Here is a 17143-nt window from a genome sequence, read left to right as displayed (position 1 = left end):
TATTTATTGAGTGACTTTTATATACTGGGTGCTATGTGGCACTAAGGATACAGCTATGAAGAAAATAAAACATGTTTCTACTTGTATGAAAGTTAGAGTCTGGTGATGGAGTTAGATAAAACAAATAATTACACAGACTAAATAATGTAAAACTATTATAAATGAGCTGAAGAAAAAGTAAAAGATGTGATGCCATCAGAGGTGACTTTATTACATTGGGGGTAAGAGGGTGGAGGAGGGAAGGGAGTAAGGTTTCAGGCAAGGGGAATAGCATGTGCAAAAGCCTTGAGACAGGAAAGAGTTTAGTATATTTGAGGAACTAAAAAGTCTGATATGGCTGGAGCATCATGAATGAAGCTGTGAATTGAACATTTATTTGTTGCTTGCTGAGCTTCAGTATCCCCTTGCCTTCTTCCTAACCTTATCTAGATTTTTGTTTTGATGTCTCCAGCTTTAGAGCTGAGCCCCAAATTGGCAGGAGAACACAAACATGTTTCTTTCCTCTAACCATAGGCATTGGTTCAGGAATGGATAAATGACTTTAGCTAGCTTCTGATTATAAACTAGGAAGAACATAACCTCTATCGTGGCTGGCAGTCAGCCTACAACCATGAGAAAAGCCAAAAAATAGGAACCTGACAATGTAGATGCCAGATTGGTATGACATAAAGAAACCTGTTCTTTGATGACATTATTGAGTAACTGGATCAACCAACCCTGCTTCTTGTTCTACCTCTAGACATTTAAATTATGTGAACCAGTAAGTTCCCATTATTTAAGCCAGGTTGGTTAGGGCCAATTCAGTTTTCCATGATTTGCAACTAAAAATATTCCAACTGACACAAAGGGAGAGTTGGTACAAGAGGAAGAAGTAGGTAAGGCTTTGTTCTTTCTATAGAGAATGACGTCTGTTTTCCTTTTCCCACTCCCTTCCAATCCCTCTCTCGATACTGCTTTGAATCATTTTAGGACCACCTCCCTACCTCTGAGAGAATTAAGTACCTATGTTTACTGGCACTCCATAAATATTTTGAAACAATATTTACTGAGTACTATTTAAAATGCACTTAATTTGTAGTTATTTATTATATTGGTATGCAAAAAAATCTTCCGTTTGCCCCTCCAGATCTATACTTACCTTTTGAAGGCTTATGTATATGGGTTGCATCAATGGGCTTCCACATCTTCTGACTTCCTGTTGAGCTGGGCCAGTGGAGAGCCTAGGCAGGAGATGGGAGGAAGAAGAGAGTGAATCAGGGTATTTATTCCCCCTGTTCCTTCCCTCTGAGGTAACTTCAGGCTGGCCATGTGCCTCAACAGATCACTACTTCTCTTAAATTGGCCTAATCTACATGATACTGTCTCCTTTTGGGGTTCCAGTAACCTCTCTTCTTGACCTTCTGGGTCTAGAGGTGGTGACAGCTACAGTGCTGCTAGTCAGTGGAACTTGCGCCATCCCTTGTGGTTCCTTTATATCCTCCCTGCACCTTTGCAAATAAACCCATCTTCAGGTTATCCTAGTTTATGTTTGCCATCTGTTTCTGTTGGGATTCTGACATACACTTGTTTAGGGTAAAACATTAGTGAGGCCAAAGTTAGGAATTCAATTTTGTATAGGCTAGTTGATTCAGTACAGAGAAAGTTGTTTCACAGTCAAACATTGCACTCTAAACCTCACCTATATTTTTTAGTTGTATATTTTGGACTCAAGAGATAAATGAATATGAATGAAATGAATTCTAATTTGGGTCAATGTTGTCGTCTTGACACTAAAGGATCCTATTTTTAAAAGGAAAAAAATACCAAAAATCCAAGCATTTATACCTTTATATATACATAGACTTTCACTATTTTAATATCATTTAATATATTTTAATTAATAAACTATTTTTAGAGCAGTTTTAGGTTCACAGCAAAACTGAGTAGAAAGTACAGAGTTCCTGTATACTTCCTGTCCTCACACATGCACAACTTCACTCACTGTCACATCCTCACTAGCATTTGATGTTGTCAGTGTTTTGGATGTTGGTCATTCTCATTGGTGTGTAGTGGTATCTTGTTTTGATTTGCAATTCCCTAAAGACATATGATGTTGAACATATTTTCATATACCTACTTGTCATCTGTGTATATTTTTTGTTAAAGTGTCTGTTCAGGCCTTGGGCCCATTTTTTAATTGGGTTGTTTGTTTTCTTATTGTTGAGTTTTAAGAGTTCTTTGTATATTTTGGATAGCAGTACCTTCTAAATGCTAAGCCAGAGTTTGAAGACCATTGATATTATAATACTATTGACAGTGATATGTATATCTTCACTGTTACAACTGCCAATAAATTGGTTATATATTCCTTGGACTTCATTCTTCTACCTGAGGGATCAGAAAGTAAAAGCATAGGTGTATTTCAGTACAGAACATTAGGATGGGTGGTGATAATCATGTTTCCGGCCCTTAAAAGTCTTATGTCTATTTAGCAAACTACTTAAGAGTACAATTAATATATATGTAGAAAACATTTCTTTTTAGATACATCCTCGAAAATTAGAGGTGGCTCTTTTTAATATAAAGAGAAAAAGCTATAATTTAAAAAATCTGTTTGGAATCCCAAGTAAGAATTATTAAAAGGACCATTCATTTCTATCAGTATAAACTTCAAATACAAATATAAATAACTATTAAATTAGTAGGTGTGAATAAACACATTTTCATTGATGTCTCTTTGGTTCATTTATGTTTTAATATTTTTAACAATGACTTTAGTAATAAGTAACATTCATATTAATTTGGTGATTAAAATATCAATAAGCTTTTATACAATTAGTTTATGCATTCTTATGAAAATATGCCTCATAAATTCTGTACTAATTTTTTGCATTAAATGAAAACAGGTGTTTCATTTTAACATAATAGACTATTATATTTCTTTTTTCTTTAGATGGAGTCTCGCTCTGTTGCCCAGGCTGGAGTGCAATGGTGCAATCTCGGCTCACTGCAATCTCCGCCTCCTGGGTTCAAGCCATTCTCCTGCCTCAGCCTCCCAAGTAGCTGGGACTACAGGCATGCACCACCATGCCTAGCTAATTTTTGTATTTTTAGTAGAGATGGGGTTTCACCATGTTGGCCAGGCTGGTCTCAATCTCCTGACCTCAAGTGATCTGCCCGCCCAAAGTTCTGGGATTACAGGTGTGAGTCACCATGCCCGGCCTGCCTATTATATTTCTAATGCACAATTTAAGACTCTGACCTATAGATGGAGATGAGGCTCATGTAGATTCATGGAGAGATACCCTTAGTGGATTTATGTAAGAAGGTGCAGAATGTCTTTCTATGCGTGAGAAGAATGGTGTTGCTCATGAGAACACTAGCCTGTTTCTCTCAGGTCTTGGAGCCTAGGCTAGGGCTACCTAAATGTACTAACATGTCATGCAGTAGTGGTCTCTGTCACTCTAGAAACCATTAGTGTCAGTGTTCATGCTGCAAAGTTGTTCTTGGAAGACAGACTGTTATAGAAGGGTAAAGTGAGAAAATTTAATTACCTTTGCAACTTCAAAGTTCAAGTAACTGAAAGGGTGAGAATTTTAAAATAAATATTCAGAGCCAGTTTTTAATATTGTAGACATTCTAAGTACACTAATTTTAAATTTCATATATCTTATGTAGCTTTGATTTTTAACTTTGGGAAAAGCTTGTTTTTTTTTTTTTAACTTTCAGAAGAGAATCAAATTTTGTAACATTGGTTATATCACTTATTTAAAACTTCTAATTGCTAATTCTCCCAAAGATAATTTCCATTTTTATTATACTGTTCTATGATTTTGTCCAGAACAGTTGTTATTGGTTTGTGATAAGATAGAATTCCTTTTTTTTTTTTTTTTTTGGAGCAAAGTTAAACAGAGCAAACTTAGTGGTTAGATAAAAACTAGGTATTACCATTCTGAATGCTGAGTTCACCATTATGGCAATCATGAAGAATTCCTGATACTATCTATGAGCAGCATTCGTAACCTCTGCTATTTGTCTGAGTAAATGTCAGAGCACTCAAGGAGATAGTGATATTAAACAGACTACCCCATACCAGAAAGGGAGGGGTGAAGGAGAAAAGAGCGCAATATTTATGACTCCAGGAACTGTAAGTTGTAATTTAATGAGATCAAAGCATTGCTGTTTATTTGCTGCACTAATAGCTTTGAATAAAATGGTTAGAAAACAGACAGTGTGCTAAAAGTTCAGGATATTTAAAGGCTTATAAAGTCTATAAAATCAAAAGCATATTTTTCCATGAAGATCTTTTCCTGAGGTCTCTGATTTTAATTTATTATGCTCTTGAGATTAAGTAATTAATATATAAAAGAAAAAGAAAGATGTAAGAAATTACTAGCTTTTACTTTTGTCAGCCATATACTGATTTTCTATACTCTTCTCCTCCCTACCTCCCTGTTGTCTCATAGCAATAATTGTAATAGGAATTGATGCATTTTAGAGTATCTCCTACAAGACTTAGCTGATTATAACAGCTCCACGTTTTCAATTGTTGAAAAATGTAGAAAAACATAGACATTTGTCGCATTTTGTAATCTGGAAGAGGAAAAAACTTTTAGAAAACCAATCTTTATGTAGAGAATTAAAAGCCATTTTATCCAAATATAAGTTTTACCCATATACCTTTTATCAATAGGACATTGCATTTTAGGAGTGAACCTAGAACAGATCACTAGTGTAAAACAAGCTATCAATAATTTTTTTTTTTTTTTTTTTTTTTTTTGAGACAGAGCCTCTCTCCGTTGCCCAGGCTGGAGTGCAGTGGTGCAATCTCGGCTCACTGCAAGCTCCACCCCCCAGGTTCACGCCATTCTCCTGCCTCAGCCTCCTGAGTAGCTGGGACTACAGGTGCCTGCCACCATGCCCGGCTAATATTTTGTAGTTTTAGTAGAGACAGGGTTTCACCGTGTTAACCAGGATGGTCTCGATCTCCTGACCTTGTAATCTGCCTGCCTCGGCCTCCCAAAGTGCTGGGATTACAGGCGTGAGCCACCATGCCTGGCCCCTATCCAGTAATTTACTTTCTAAGTCATGTGGATATCTATTTCATCCAGGTGTATATTGCTTTAGGAAAAAATATAGGAAAATCAAAACTTCAAGGAATTATTGCTGGTTTTCCTTTGAAACTTATCTTAGTGCACAAGAAAGCACCGTTAAAGCAAGCTGTTAGAAACCCTATTGTGTAAAGAAAGGTATACATTATTTTAAAGCCAATATGATTAGAATCTTTTTAAAAAAGTAGACACAATTGACAATCCCACTGCTGGGTATACACCCAAAGGAAAAGCAAGCAGTATATTGAAGAGATATCTGCACTCCCATGTTTGTTGCAGCACTGTTCACAATAGCCAAGATTTGAAAGCAACCCAAGTGTCCATCAACAGATGAATGGATAAAGAAAATGTGGTACCCATACACAATGGAGTACTGTTCAGCCACGAAGAAGAATAAGATACTGTCATTTGCAAAAACATGGATAGAACTAGAGGTTATTATGTTAAGTGAAATAAGCCAGGCACGGAAAGATAAACATCACAGTTCTCATTTATTTGTGGGATCTAAAAATCAAAATAATTGAACTCATGGAGATAGAGAGTAGAATGATGGTTACCAGAGGCTAGGAAATGTAATGAGGGGTGGGGTGGGGGGAACATGGGTGTGGTTAATGGGTACAAGGAAACTAGAAAGAATGAATAAGACATAGTATTTGATAGCACAACAGGGTGATTATTGTCAATAATAACTTAATTGTATATTTAAAAATAACTAAAAGTGTAATTGGATTTTTTATAACACAAATTATAAATCCTTCAGGGGATGGGTACCCCATTTTCTATGATGTGACTATTGCACACTGCATACCTATATCAGAACATTTCATGTACCCCATAAATATATACACCTATGTACCCATAAAAATTAAAAATTAAAAAAATCAGTTGAGCATAAAAGATTTCCTTTTGTTATTCTGATGTTAAACTCTGTACTACAAAACAATATAAATATCAGTCAAACATCCTATAAATGTGAATTTGGATGAAATCTTTAGGGTTCTGTAGGAGATATTTTACCTTTGAATTAATTTCATAATTTTTTAAGATGTTAATTACTGAAACAACTAGATTTATTTTTATATCCTTCAGTATCCATAGTTGTTTTAATTATTATCTCATGTTTTTGAATATTTTTCCACAGTGGAAATTATGAATTCAATAAGTTATTTTGTTCAATAAGTTAAGTCAAAGACCATCTGGCCTATGGACTTGAATAATTATTTATTATTCTTGTTTTCTACTGTGTACTTGCATCTGAACTTATTCAAAATTTACTTATTTTAAACTCACAGTTTAGGGCTGCTGGTTACAACAGTAAAGGTTTTTCTCTAGCCATAAAATATGTTGTTAACATATTTAACATAATGTTTGCCACTAACCGTCTACTAACATTTATTTTGGCAGTATTGGTAATAAAACTGCACTTGTCTGTTCACACTTAAATCAGGAACATCTATGTGTAACGTGGTGATGTAAAGGGCTGTGGTTGTTACCTTGAATGGAGTAAAGTAGCTAGTTCAATCGGTGATTGAACTCTTACTCTACTTACACCTACCACATTCTAAGCAACCTTGCTAATTGACCATGAACCTTTGTGTCATTAACAATAGTATGCTTGAGTGATACGACTGCTCTCATCAAGTATCTTTTTTTGCCATTTACTTTTCTCCTGAGTAAATCAAACCTTTGATTTTATCAACTTTTATATTAGAAAAAGGTAAATCACATTTTTCTTTATATCATGTTCATTACTCTTTTCTACTTACATTTATTATAATTTTTAGTGTCTCTTAGATCTTTGAATCTATTAAGGTACTACAGGATATTTAAGTATGAAACATGGTACTTTTTCTTGAGCTTATAGTCTACAGGAAAACCTTTATTGTTACCAGCTATGAGATAATTAATTTTAATTATTTAAATACATAAAGGAATACTTAAATATTCATGTCATTTATTAATACTTGAGAGTACTTTATTTTACAAGTAGGGAAAATAATTCTACATCACAGTGCAGCTGTAGCAATTACAGAATCCCTTGAATTCAGCTTAGTAGAAATAATAGGTAACAGTGCCTTGCACATGGTAGATGCTCAAATACTGGTTGCATGGATTATTACCTACCAGGGACTTTTTATTTATTATCTCCATTTTATAGATGAGGAACTTAAAGCAAAATGAAGTTATTAAGTAAGTTGCCTAAAGTTATACAACAAGGAAAAGAGAGCCAAGATTGGAACACAGACAAATTTTGTCTGTAGAACCTGTGATCTTAACCATTCCACTGATAATAATAGCAGCACAAACAATTCATTCACATAAGTTTTTTCTCTCCTGTATTCTCCGTTAGGAATAATATATTTATTAAAAGGGGACACTGTTGGGGGACGGTTCCAAGATGGCCAAATAGGAACAGCTCCAGTCTACAGCTCCCAGTGTGAGCGATGCAGAAGACAGGTGATTTCTGCATTTCTAACTGAGGTACTGGGTTCATCTCACTGGGGCTTGTCGGACAGTGGGTGCAGGGCAGTGGGTGCAGCCCACCAAGCGTGAGCCGAAGCAGGGCGAGGCATCACCTCACCCGGGAAGTGCAAGGGGTCAGGGAATTCCTGTTCCTAGCCAAGGGAGCTGTGACAGACGGCACCTGGAAAATCGAGTCACTCCCACCCTAATACTGCGCTTTTCCAGTGGTCCTAGCAAGTGGCACACCAGGAGATTATATCCCATGCTTGGCTCTGAGGGTCCCACACCAACAGAGCCTTGCTCACCGCTGGCACAGCAGTCTGAGATCGAACTGCAAGGCAGCAGCAAGGCTGGGGGAGGGGCACCTGTCATTGCTGAGGCTTGAGTAGGTAAACAAAGCGGCCAGGAAACTTGAACTGGGTGGAGCCCACCGCAGCTCAGGGAGGCCTGCCTGCCTGCATCTGTAGACTCCACCTCTAGGGGCAGGGCATAGCCAAACAAAAGGCAGCAAAACCTCTGCAGACTTAAATGTCCCTGTCTGACAGCTTCGAAGAGAGTAGTGGTTCTCACAGCACAGAGTTTGAGATCTGAGAATGGACAGACTGCCTCCTCAAGTGGGTCCCTGACCCCCGAGTAGACTAACTGGGAGGCACCCCCCAGTAGGGGCAGACTGACACCTCACGCGTCCAACCGTGTGCCCCTCTGAGATGAAGCTTCCAGAGGAACAATCAGGCAGCAACATTTGCTGTTCAGCGATATTCGTAGTTTTGCAGCCTCTGCTGGTGATACCCAGGCAAACAGAGTCTGGAGTGGACCTCCAGCAAGCTCCAACAGACCTGCAGCTGAGGGTCCTGACTGTTAGAAGGAAAACTAACAGAAAGGACATCTACACGAAAACCCCATCTGTACATCACCATCATCAAAGACCAAAGGTAGATAAAACCACGAAGATGGGGAAAAAACAGAGCAGAAAACCTGAAAATTCTAAAAATCAGAGCACCTCTCCCCCTCCAAAGGAACGCAGCTCCTCGCCAGCAAAGGAACAAAGCTGGATGGAGAATGACTTTGATGAGTTGAGAGAAGAAGGCTTCAGACGATCAAACTTCTCCGAGCTAAAGGAGGAAGGTCGAACCCATCGCAAAGAAGCTAAAAACCTTGAAAAAAGATGAGATGAATGGCTAACTAGAATAACCAGTTTAGAGAAGTCCTTAAATGACCTAATGGAGCTGAAACCCATGGCACGAGAACTGTGTGATGAATGCACAAGCTTCAGTAGCCGATTTGATTAACTGGAGGAAAGGGTATCAGTGATTGAAGATCAAATGAATAAAATGAAGTGCGAAGAGAAGTTCAGAGAAAAAAGAGTAAAAAGAAATGAACAAAGCCTCCAAGAAATATGGAACTATGTGAAAAGACCAAATCTATGTCTGATTGATGTACCTGAAAGTGACGGGGAGAATGGAACCAAGTTGAAAACCACTTAGCAGGATATTATACAGGAGAACCTCCCCAACCTAGCAAGGCAGGCCAACATTCAAATTCAGGAAATACAGAGAATGCCACAAAGATACTCCTCGAGAAGAGCAACCCCAAGACACATAATTGTCAGATTCGCCAAAGCTGAAATGAAGGAAAAAATGTTAAGGGCAGCCAGAGAGAAATGTCAGGTTACCCACAAAGGGAAGCCCATCAGACTAACAGCAGATCTCTCAGCAGAAACTCTACAAGCCAGAAGAGAGTGGGGGCCAATATTCAACATTCTTAAAGAAAAGAATATTCAACCCAAAGTTTCATATCCAGCCAAACTAAGCTTCATAAGTGAAGGAGAAATAAAATCCTTTATAGACAAGCAAATGCTGAGAGATTTTGTCACCACCAGGCCTGCCCTACAAGAGCTCCTGAAAGATGCACTAAACATGGAAAGGAACAACCAGTACCAGCCACTGCAAAAACATGTCAAAATGTAAAGACCATCGAGGCTAGGAAGAAACTGCATCAACTAACAAGCAAAATAACCAGCCAACATCATAATGACAGGATCAAATTGACACATAACAATATTAACCTTAAATGTAAATGGGCTAAATGCTCCAATTAAAAGACACAGACTGGCAAATTGGATAAAGAGTCAAGACCCATCAGTGTGCAGTATTCAGGAGACCCATCTCACATGCAGAGACACACATAGGCTCAAAATAAAGGGTTGGAGGAAGATCTACCAAGCAAAAGGAAAACAAAAAAAGCAGGGGTTGCAATCCTAGTCTCTGATAAAACAGACTTTAAATGAACAAAGATAAAAAGGAACAAAGAAGGCCATTACATAATGGTAAAGGGATCAATTCAACAAGAAGAGCTAACTATCCTAAATATATATGCACCCAATACAGGAGCACCCAGATTCATAAAGCAGGTCCTTAGAGACCTACAAAGAGACTTAAACTCCCACACAATAATAATAGGAGATTTTAACACCCCACTGTCAACATTAGACAGATAATGGGACAGAAAGTTAAAAAGGATATCCAGGAATTGAACTCAGCTCTGCACCAAGCGGACCTAAGAGACATCTACAGAACTCTCCACCCCAAATCAACAGAATATACATTTTTCTCAGCACCACATGACACTTACTCCAAAATTGACCACATAGTTCGAAGTAAAGCACTCCTCAGCAAATGTAAAAGAACAGAAATTATAACAAACTGTCTCTCAGACCACAGTGCAATCAAACTAGAACTCAGGATTAAGAAACTCACTCAAAACCACTCAACTACATGGAAACTGAACAACCTGCTCCTGAATGACTACTGGGTACATAATGAAATGAAGGCAGAAATAAAGATGTTCTTTGAAACCAATGAGAACAAAGACACAGTATACCAGGATCTCTGGGACACATTTAAAGCAATGTGTAGAGGGAAATTTATAGCAGTAAATGCCCACAACAGAAAGCAGGAAAGATCTAAAATTGACACCCTAACATCACAAGCAAGAGCAAACACATTCAAAAGGTAGCAGAAGGCAAGAAATAACTAAGATCGGAGCAGAACTGAAGTAGACAGAGACACAAAAAACCCTTCAAAAAAATCAATGAATCTAGCAGCTGATTTTTTGAAAAGATCAACAAAATTGATAAACTGCTAGCAAGACTAATAAAGAAGAAAAGAAGAATCATATAGACGCAATAAAAAATGATAAAGGGGATATCACCACCGATCCCACAGAAATACAAACTACCATCAGAGAATACTATAAACACCTCTGTGCAAATAAACTAGACAATCTAGAAGAAATGGATAAATTCCTGGACACATACACCCTCCCAAGACTAAACAAGGAAGAAGTCGAATCCCTGAAGAGACCAATAACAGGCTCTGAAATTGAGGTAGTAATTAATAGTCTACCAACCAAAAAAAGTCCAGGACCAGACAGATTCACAGCCGAATTCTACCAGAGGTACAAGGAGGAGCTGGTACCATTCCTTCTGAAACTATTCCAATCAATAGAAAAAGAGGGAATCCTCCCTAACTCATTTTATGAGGCCAGTATCATCCTGATACCAAAGCCTGGCAGAGACACAACAAAAAAAGAATTTTAGACCAATATCCCTGATGAACATTGATGCAAAAATCCTCAATAAAATACTGGCAAACCGAATCCAGCAGCACATCAAAAAGCTTATCCACCATGATCAAGTGGGCTTCATCCCTGGGATGCAAGGTTGGTTCAACATATGCAAATCAATAAATGTGATCTAGCATATAAACAGAACCAATGACATAAACCACATGATTATCTCAATAGATGCAGAAAAGGCCTTTGACAAAATTCAATAGCCCTTCATGCTAAAAACTCTCAATAAATTCGGTATTGATGGGACATATCTCAAAATAATAAGAGCTATTTATGACAAACCCACAGCCAATATCATACTGAATGGGCAAAGACTGGAAGCATTCCCTTTGACAACTGGCACAAGACAGGGATGCCCTCTCTCACCACTCCTATTCAACATAGTGTTGGAAGTTCTGGCCAGGGCAATCAGGCAAGAGAAAGAAATAAAGGGTATTCAACTAGGGAAAGAGGAAGTGAAATTGTCCCTGTTTGCAGATGACATGATTGTATATTTAGAAAACCCCATCGTCTCAGCCCAAAATCTCCTTAAGCTGATAAGCAACTTCAGCAAAGTCTCAGGATACAAAATCAATGTGCAAAAATCACAAGCCTTCTTATACACCAATAACAGACAAACAGCCAAATCATGAGTGAACTCCCATTCACAATTGCTTCAAAGAGAATAAAATACCTAGGAATCCAACTTACAAGGGATGTGAAGGACCTCTTCAAGGAGAACTACAAACCACTGCTCAGTGAAATAAAAGAGGACACAAACAAATGGAAGAACATCCATGTTCATGGATAGGAAGAATCAATATCGTGAAAATGGCCATACTGCCCAAGATAATTTATAGATTCAATGCCATCCCCATCAAGCTACCAATGATTTTCTTCACAGAATTGGAAAAAACTATTTTAAAGTTCATATGGAACCAAAAAAGAGCCCACATTGCCAAGTCAATCCTAAGCCAAAAGAACAAAGCTGGAGACATCACGCTACCTGACTTCAAACTATGCTACAAGGCTACAGTAACCAAAACAGCATGGTACTGGTACCAAAACAGAGATATAGACCAATGGAACAGAACAGAGCCCTCAGAAATAATACTACACATCTAGAACCATCTGATCTTTGACAAGCCTGACAAAAACAAGAAGTGGGGAAAGGATTCCCTATTTAATAAATGGTGCTGGGAAAACTGGCTAGCCATATGTAGAAAGCTGGAACTGGATCCCTTCCTTACATCTTATACAAAAATTAATTCAGGATAGATTAAAGACTTAAATGTTAGACCTAACACCATAAAAACCCCAGAAAAAAACCTAGGCAGTACCATTCAGGACATAGGCATGGGCAAGGACTTCATGTCTAAAACACCAAAAACAATGGCAACAAAAGTCAAGATTGACAAATGGGATATAATTAAACTAAAGAGCTTCTGCACAGCAAAAGAAACTACCATCAGAGTGAACAGGCAACCTACAGAATGGGAAAACATTTTTGCAATCTACTCATCTGACAAAGGGCTAATATCCAGAATCTACAAAGAACTCAAACAAATTTACAAGAAAAAAACAGCCCTATCACAAAGTAGGCGAAGTAGATGAGCAGACACTTCTCAAAAGAAGACATTTATGCAGCCAACAGACACATGAAAAAATGCTCATCATCACTGGCCATCAGAGAAATGCAAATCAAAACCACAATGAGGTACCATCTTACACCAGTTAGAATGGCGATCATTAAAAAGTCAGGAAACAACAGGTGCTGGAGAGGATGTGGAGAAATAGGAACACTTTTACACTGTTGGTGAGACTGTAAACTAGTTCAACCATTGTGGAAGACAGTGTGGCGATTCCTTAAGGATCAGGAACTAGAAATACCATTTGACCCAGCCATCCCATTACTGGGTATATACCCAAAGGATTATAAATCATGTTGCTATAAAGACACATGCACACGTATGTTTATTGCAGTACTTTTCACAATAGCAGAGACTTGAAAACAACCTAAATGTCCATCAATGATAGACTGGATTAAGAAAATGTGGCACATATACACCATGGAATACTATGCAGCCATAAAAAAGGATGAGTTCATGTCCTTTGTAGGGACACGGATGAAGCTGGAAACCATCATTCTCAGCAAACTATCGCAAGGACAAAAAACCAAACACTTCATGTTCTCACTCACTGGTAGGAATTGAACAATGAAAATACTTGGACACAGGAAGGGGAACATCATACACCAGGGTCTGTCGTGGGGTGGGGGCAGGGGGGAGGGATAGCATTAGGAGATATACCTAATGTAAATGACGAGTTAATGGGTGTGGGAAACCACCATGGCACATGTATGAATATGTAACAAACCTGCACGTTGTCCACATGTACCATAGAACTTAAAGTATAATAAAAAAAATTGTCGATTCACTCCAATTGACGAAGAGATGAATAAAAATTAAAAGCTTAAAAAAAAAAGGGGACATTGTTGACAATTCATGCTCCTAAACTACCAGTTCCTTATATTCCTTCTGTCTGCAGAACTGCAGACTAGCATGTCACCACCTTGAAGGTATTCGATATTCTGCTTCTTTTGGGCTTTTGCATTCAGCCTTCCCCTTTCTCCAACGAGAGGATCCTTTTCTATCATCTTTATCATGACATGCCCAAATGTATTACCTCTAGACCTTCACCCAGTCCATTAGACTGTTCCCGCTTACGTGGAATTCCCTGCATGATGTTTCTTTTTCTTCTGTTTATATTAACTCATTACTTTACCTTTTCTTTAAAACTTAAACCTTTCAACCGTAACCATCCCGAGGAGGTACATGACCCAAACCATACTGGTGTTGCTTTTCTTCTTTACCCCCTTTGTATTCTCTCTCTTTTTTTGAGTTGGGGTCTCACTCTGTTGCCCAGGCCAGAGTGCAGTGGTGCGATACCACAACTCACTGCAGTGCTGGTGAACACCTGGGCTCAAGCAGTCTTCCTACCTCAGCCTCCTGAGTAGCTGTGACCAGAGGCATGCCACTATGCCCGACTAATTTTTGTTTTTTCTTAGAGATGGGGTCTCACTATGTTGCCCAGGCTGGTCTTAAATTCCTAGGCTCAAGTAGTCCTCCTGCCTCAGCCTCTCAAAGTGCTGGGATTACAGGTATGAGCCATCACACCCAACCGGTATTCTCATTTGTAATATAAATACAATAATATCTGCCTTTCCTGTTTTATATATGTATAATAAATACAAAATTATAAAATGTATGAAAAAGCACTTTGAAAAGATGTAGAATCTCAATAGAGCAATAGCAAATAGCAATAGCAAATAGAGGTAGAGCCTTTGTGGTTGAAGGAAGGGTTGGAAGAATCCTGGAGCTATACCTGTTGGCTTCTCTTCTCTGTTAGCAGCCCTGGAGGGGTACCATGGATCTGCTAAAACTTCTCAGGGCATGATTTGAAAGTGGTTAACTGGATCCAACCTTTTTTTTTTTGGAGAGCGAACTGACCCAAAGAGACTGGGTGAATTAATGTCAAGCAGCTTATAAAAAAGATTTTCCACCTTGCCTCACTTTGTTTTGCATAATGGTTGTAATCAGTAGTATTCTAAACAATCTGTAATTTTTATAACATTAGCTGAAACTGTTCTTGTAACTGACATTGTGATAATGCCCCAATATTCATTCCACCTCATTCGGTCTCCAAGCCAATTAATATTACTCCATTCCTCATGGCAGTGTTTGGTTCACGAATTAGCATGTGATCCAATTCTGGCAAGCAAGAGGTAGTTCAAGGAAACCGTTTCTTTCTCTTTAATGAGTCCCAGAATGATACAGTTGCCATATAATACCTGAATTGGCCTCTTGTTAGTAGTCTAAGAAGAGGCCCAAGAATGGAAAGTGGAGACATGAAAATAACTAGTCTGTATGGAAGTATATCAAGTATCCAGGTCAACCAGCCTGCCTAACTTTGTGGTCCCTGTTATAGGATAGTAAATTTCCTGATTATTTTGTGGTTTAGTTATGGTTTTCTGATATTTATAGCTAAAGCATTCCAAGTGTTACTGACACTTTTTTTTCATTACCAAATATTATGTTTTGTACGAATTTATGGATGTTTAAAACATAAAATGATTGGTTTTATGACATTTATGTCATAGTTAACTTTTCCAAGGTCGTCTACTCTAAATAAATTCCTCTGACTCCCTGATTATCTTTTTCCTCCATTCTTCCAAAACTCTATCCTTAGGGTAGAGTTTTGGGATAGAGTTTTGCTTTTTTCAAAGTATTTGTTTCAGTGAGCTCAGACTTCTTAAGTCAACCATTCACTTCATGTGCATGACGGCATACATAGTTTTTCAGTCTCACATTTCTCTTAATCTCTGGTTCTATATGTTCAACCACCTGTAGATCATCTCCTTTTGTGACTTATTGTAACTTCAGGGTTAACAGGTCACACATTGGATTCTTCCCTCTCCCATCCACTCTACCTCTGAAAAAAAAAAAATTCATGCAACTCTCCTTTCAAAGGAAGCCATCTTGCTGCCTGTGAAGGTGAATCATCACTGATACATTGAAACTTTATTTGAGGGAATTCCTCATGTTCAGCCTTTTGTAATTTGAAAAAAATGTAAATGAAGGACTTTTTTGAGAATAGTTAACCTATGGTTCAGGCTTAATAATTTGTATTTTTTTGGCTTTTGAAAGAGTCTGTCTCAGGACATTTTCTGTTTCTTATTTTGTGTAATTTTAAATATACTTTTTGTCTCTTCCATCTGTGAAGCACACTTTCTATTTTCTTTCCATTTTTATGTTTCTTCCTTTCACATTTCATGGTCCCTTTTTCCTTTCTTCCAGTTTCACTTAGTCACTCTAGAATCATCTTTGACTCATTTTTGACTCATCTTTTTCCTTTATTCTCTTTGTTCAGTCTGTTATATTTTTCTTTAGAATGTCTCATATTTTTTACTCTCCATTTTTCAATACTATAGACACTCATTATCTCATGCCTGGATTAATGTAATAGCCTCCTAGCCAGTGTTCTTTTCTCAAGTTTTTATTCATTCTTTTTGCCAGACTAAGTTTACTAAGATACTGATTTAACTTTTATGTGCCTGACACACAGGAGGTACTTGGTATATGTAGAAGAAATGAGAAATAAGTCTCCTTTGCCTACCAAATCAAGTCCCAGGCTTCTTTAATTGGCTTTCCAGAGCTTTCATGATCTGGTCCATTCTACATGTTCAATATTGTTTGTCATTGCTTCTTAACAAGCATCTCCCATTCTATTTTAGCCAAAATTCTTTGTTGCCATTAGCATAATTCTTAGTTCTTTCTGCCTTTTGGTTTTGTTTTCCTCCACATCCCTTCTCATACTTGAAATGCTTTCTCTCAATGTACTTGTACTAAAATAGGTGGCACGTTGGAATGGTAATTGAGAAAAGATTAATGAATAAGCTATTTACGTAGTTGTAGACAGAGGTAAGGGAAAACAACAAGGGATGGTGAAGCACCCCACAGATAAAAGTAGTGGTAGAATGATTAACACACCTGTACCTGAAGAGATAAGGGAATGAAGCAGATGCTGGAATCTGGAAAGAGCTGTAGCTATAGCTGCAGAAGAAAGCTTCAAGGCAGAAGCTGCGGTCTTTTCTTCTTTCTTTTTTTTTAAAGAGACGAGGGTAGGGGGTGGGTTTTTATTTTTAAGAGATGGGGGTGGGGTGGGGTCGCTGTGGCACAATTATTGCTCACTGCAGCTTTGAACTCCTAGGCTCAAATGATCCTCCAGCTTCAGCTTCCCGAGTAGCTAGTAGCTAGGACCAGAGGCATACACCATCATGCCTGGCATTTTTTTTTATTTATTTAGAGACAGGGTCTTGCTTTGTTGCCCAGTCTAGTTTTGAACTCTTGGCTTCAAGCAATCCTCCTGCCTTAGCCTCCCAAATCACTAGGATTAGCTGTGATCTTTGATAAAGATAT

At 38.0% G+C, this 17143-nt stretch overlaps 1 protein-coding gene across 1 annotated transcript in view; it reads left to right on the top strand.

Annotated features, from left to right (window-relative positions):
• CCDC73 (coiled-coil domain containing 73) overlaps positions 1 to 17143 on the top strand; it is a 148449-nt gene that overhangs the window by 78803 nt on the left and 52503 nt on the right. The window lies entirely within an intron of this gene.

Source organism: Nomascus leucogenys, chromosome 15 (assembly GCF_006542625.1).
Source record: "Nomascus leucogenys isolate Asia chromosome 15, Asia_NLE_v1, whole genome shotgun sequence".
Classification (NCBI taxonomy): domain Eukaryota; kingdom Metazoa; phylum Chordata; class Mammalia; order Primates; family Hylobatidae; genus Nomascus; species Nomascus leucogenys.
The sequence above is the reverse complement of the archived record's forward strand: the minus strand, read 5'-3'. Positions and strand labels throughout refer to the sequence as shown.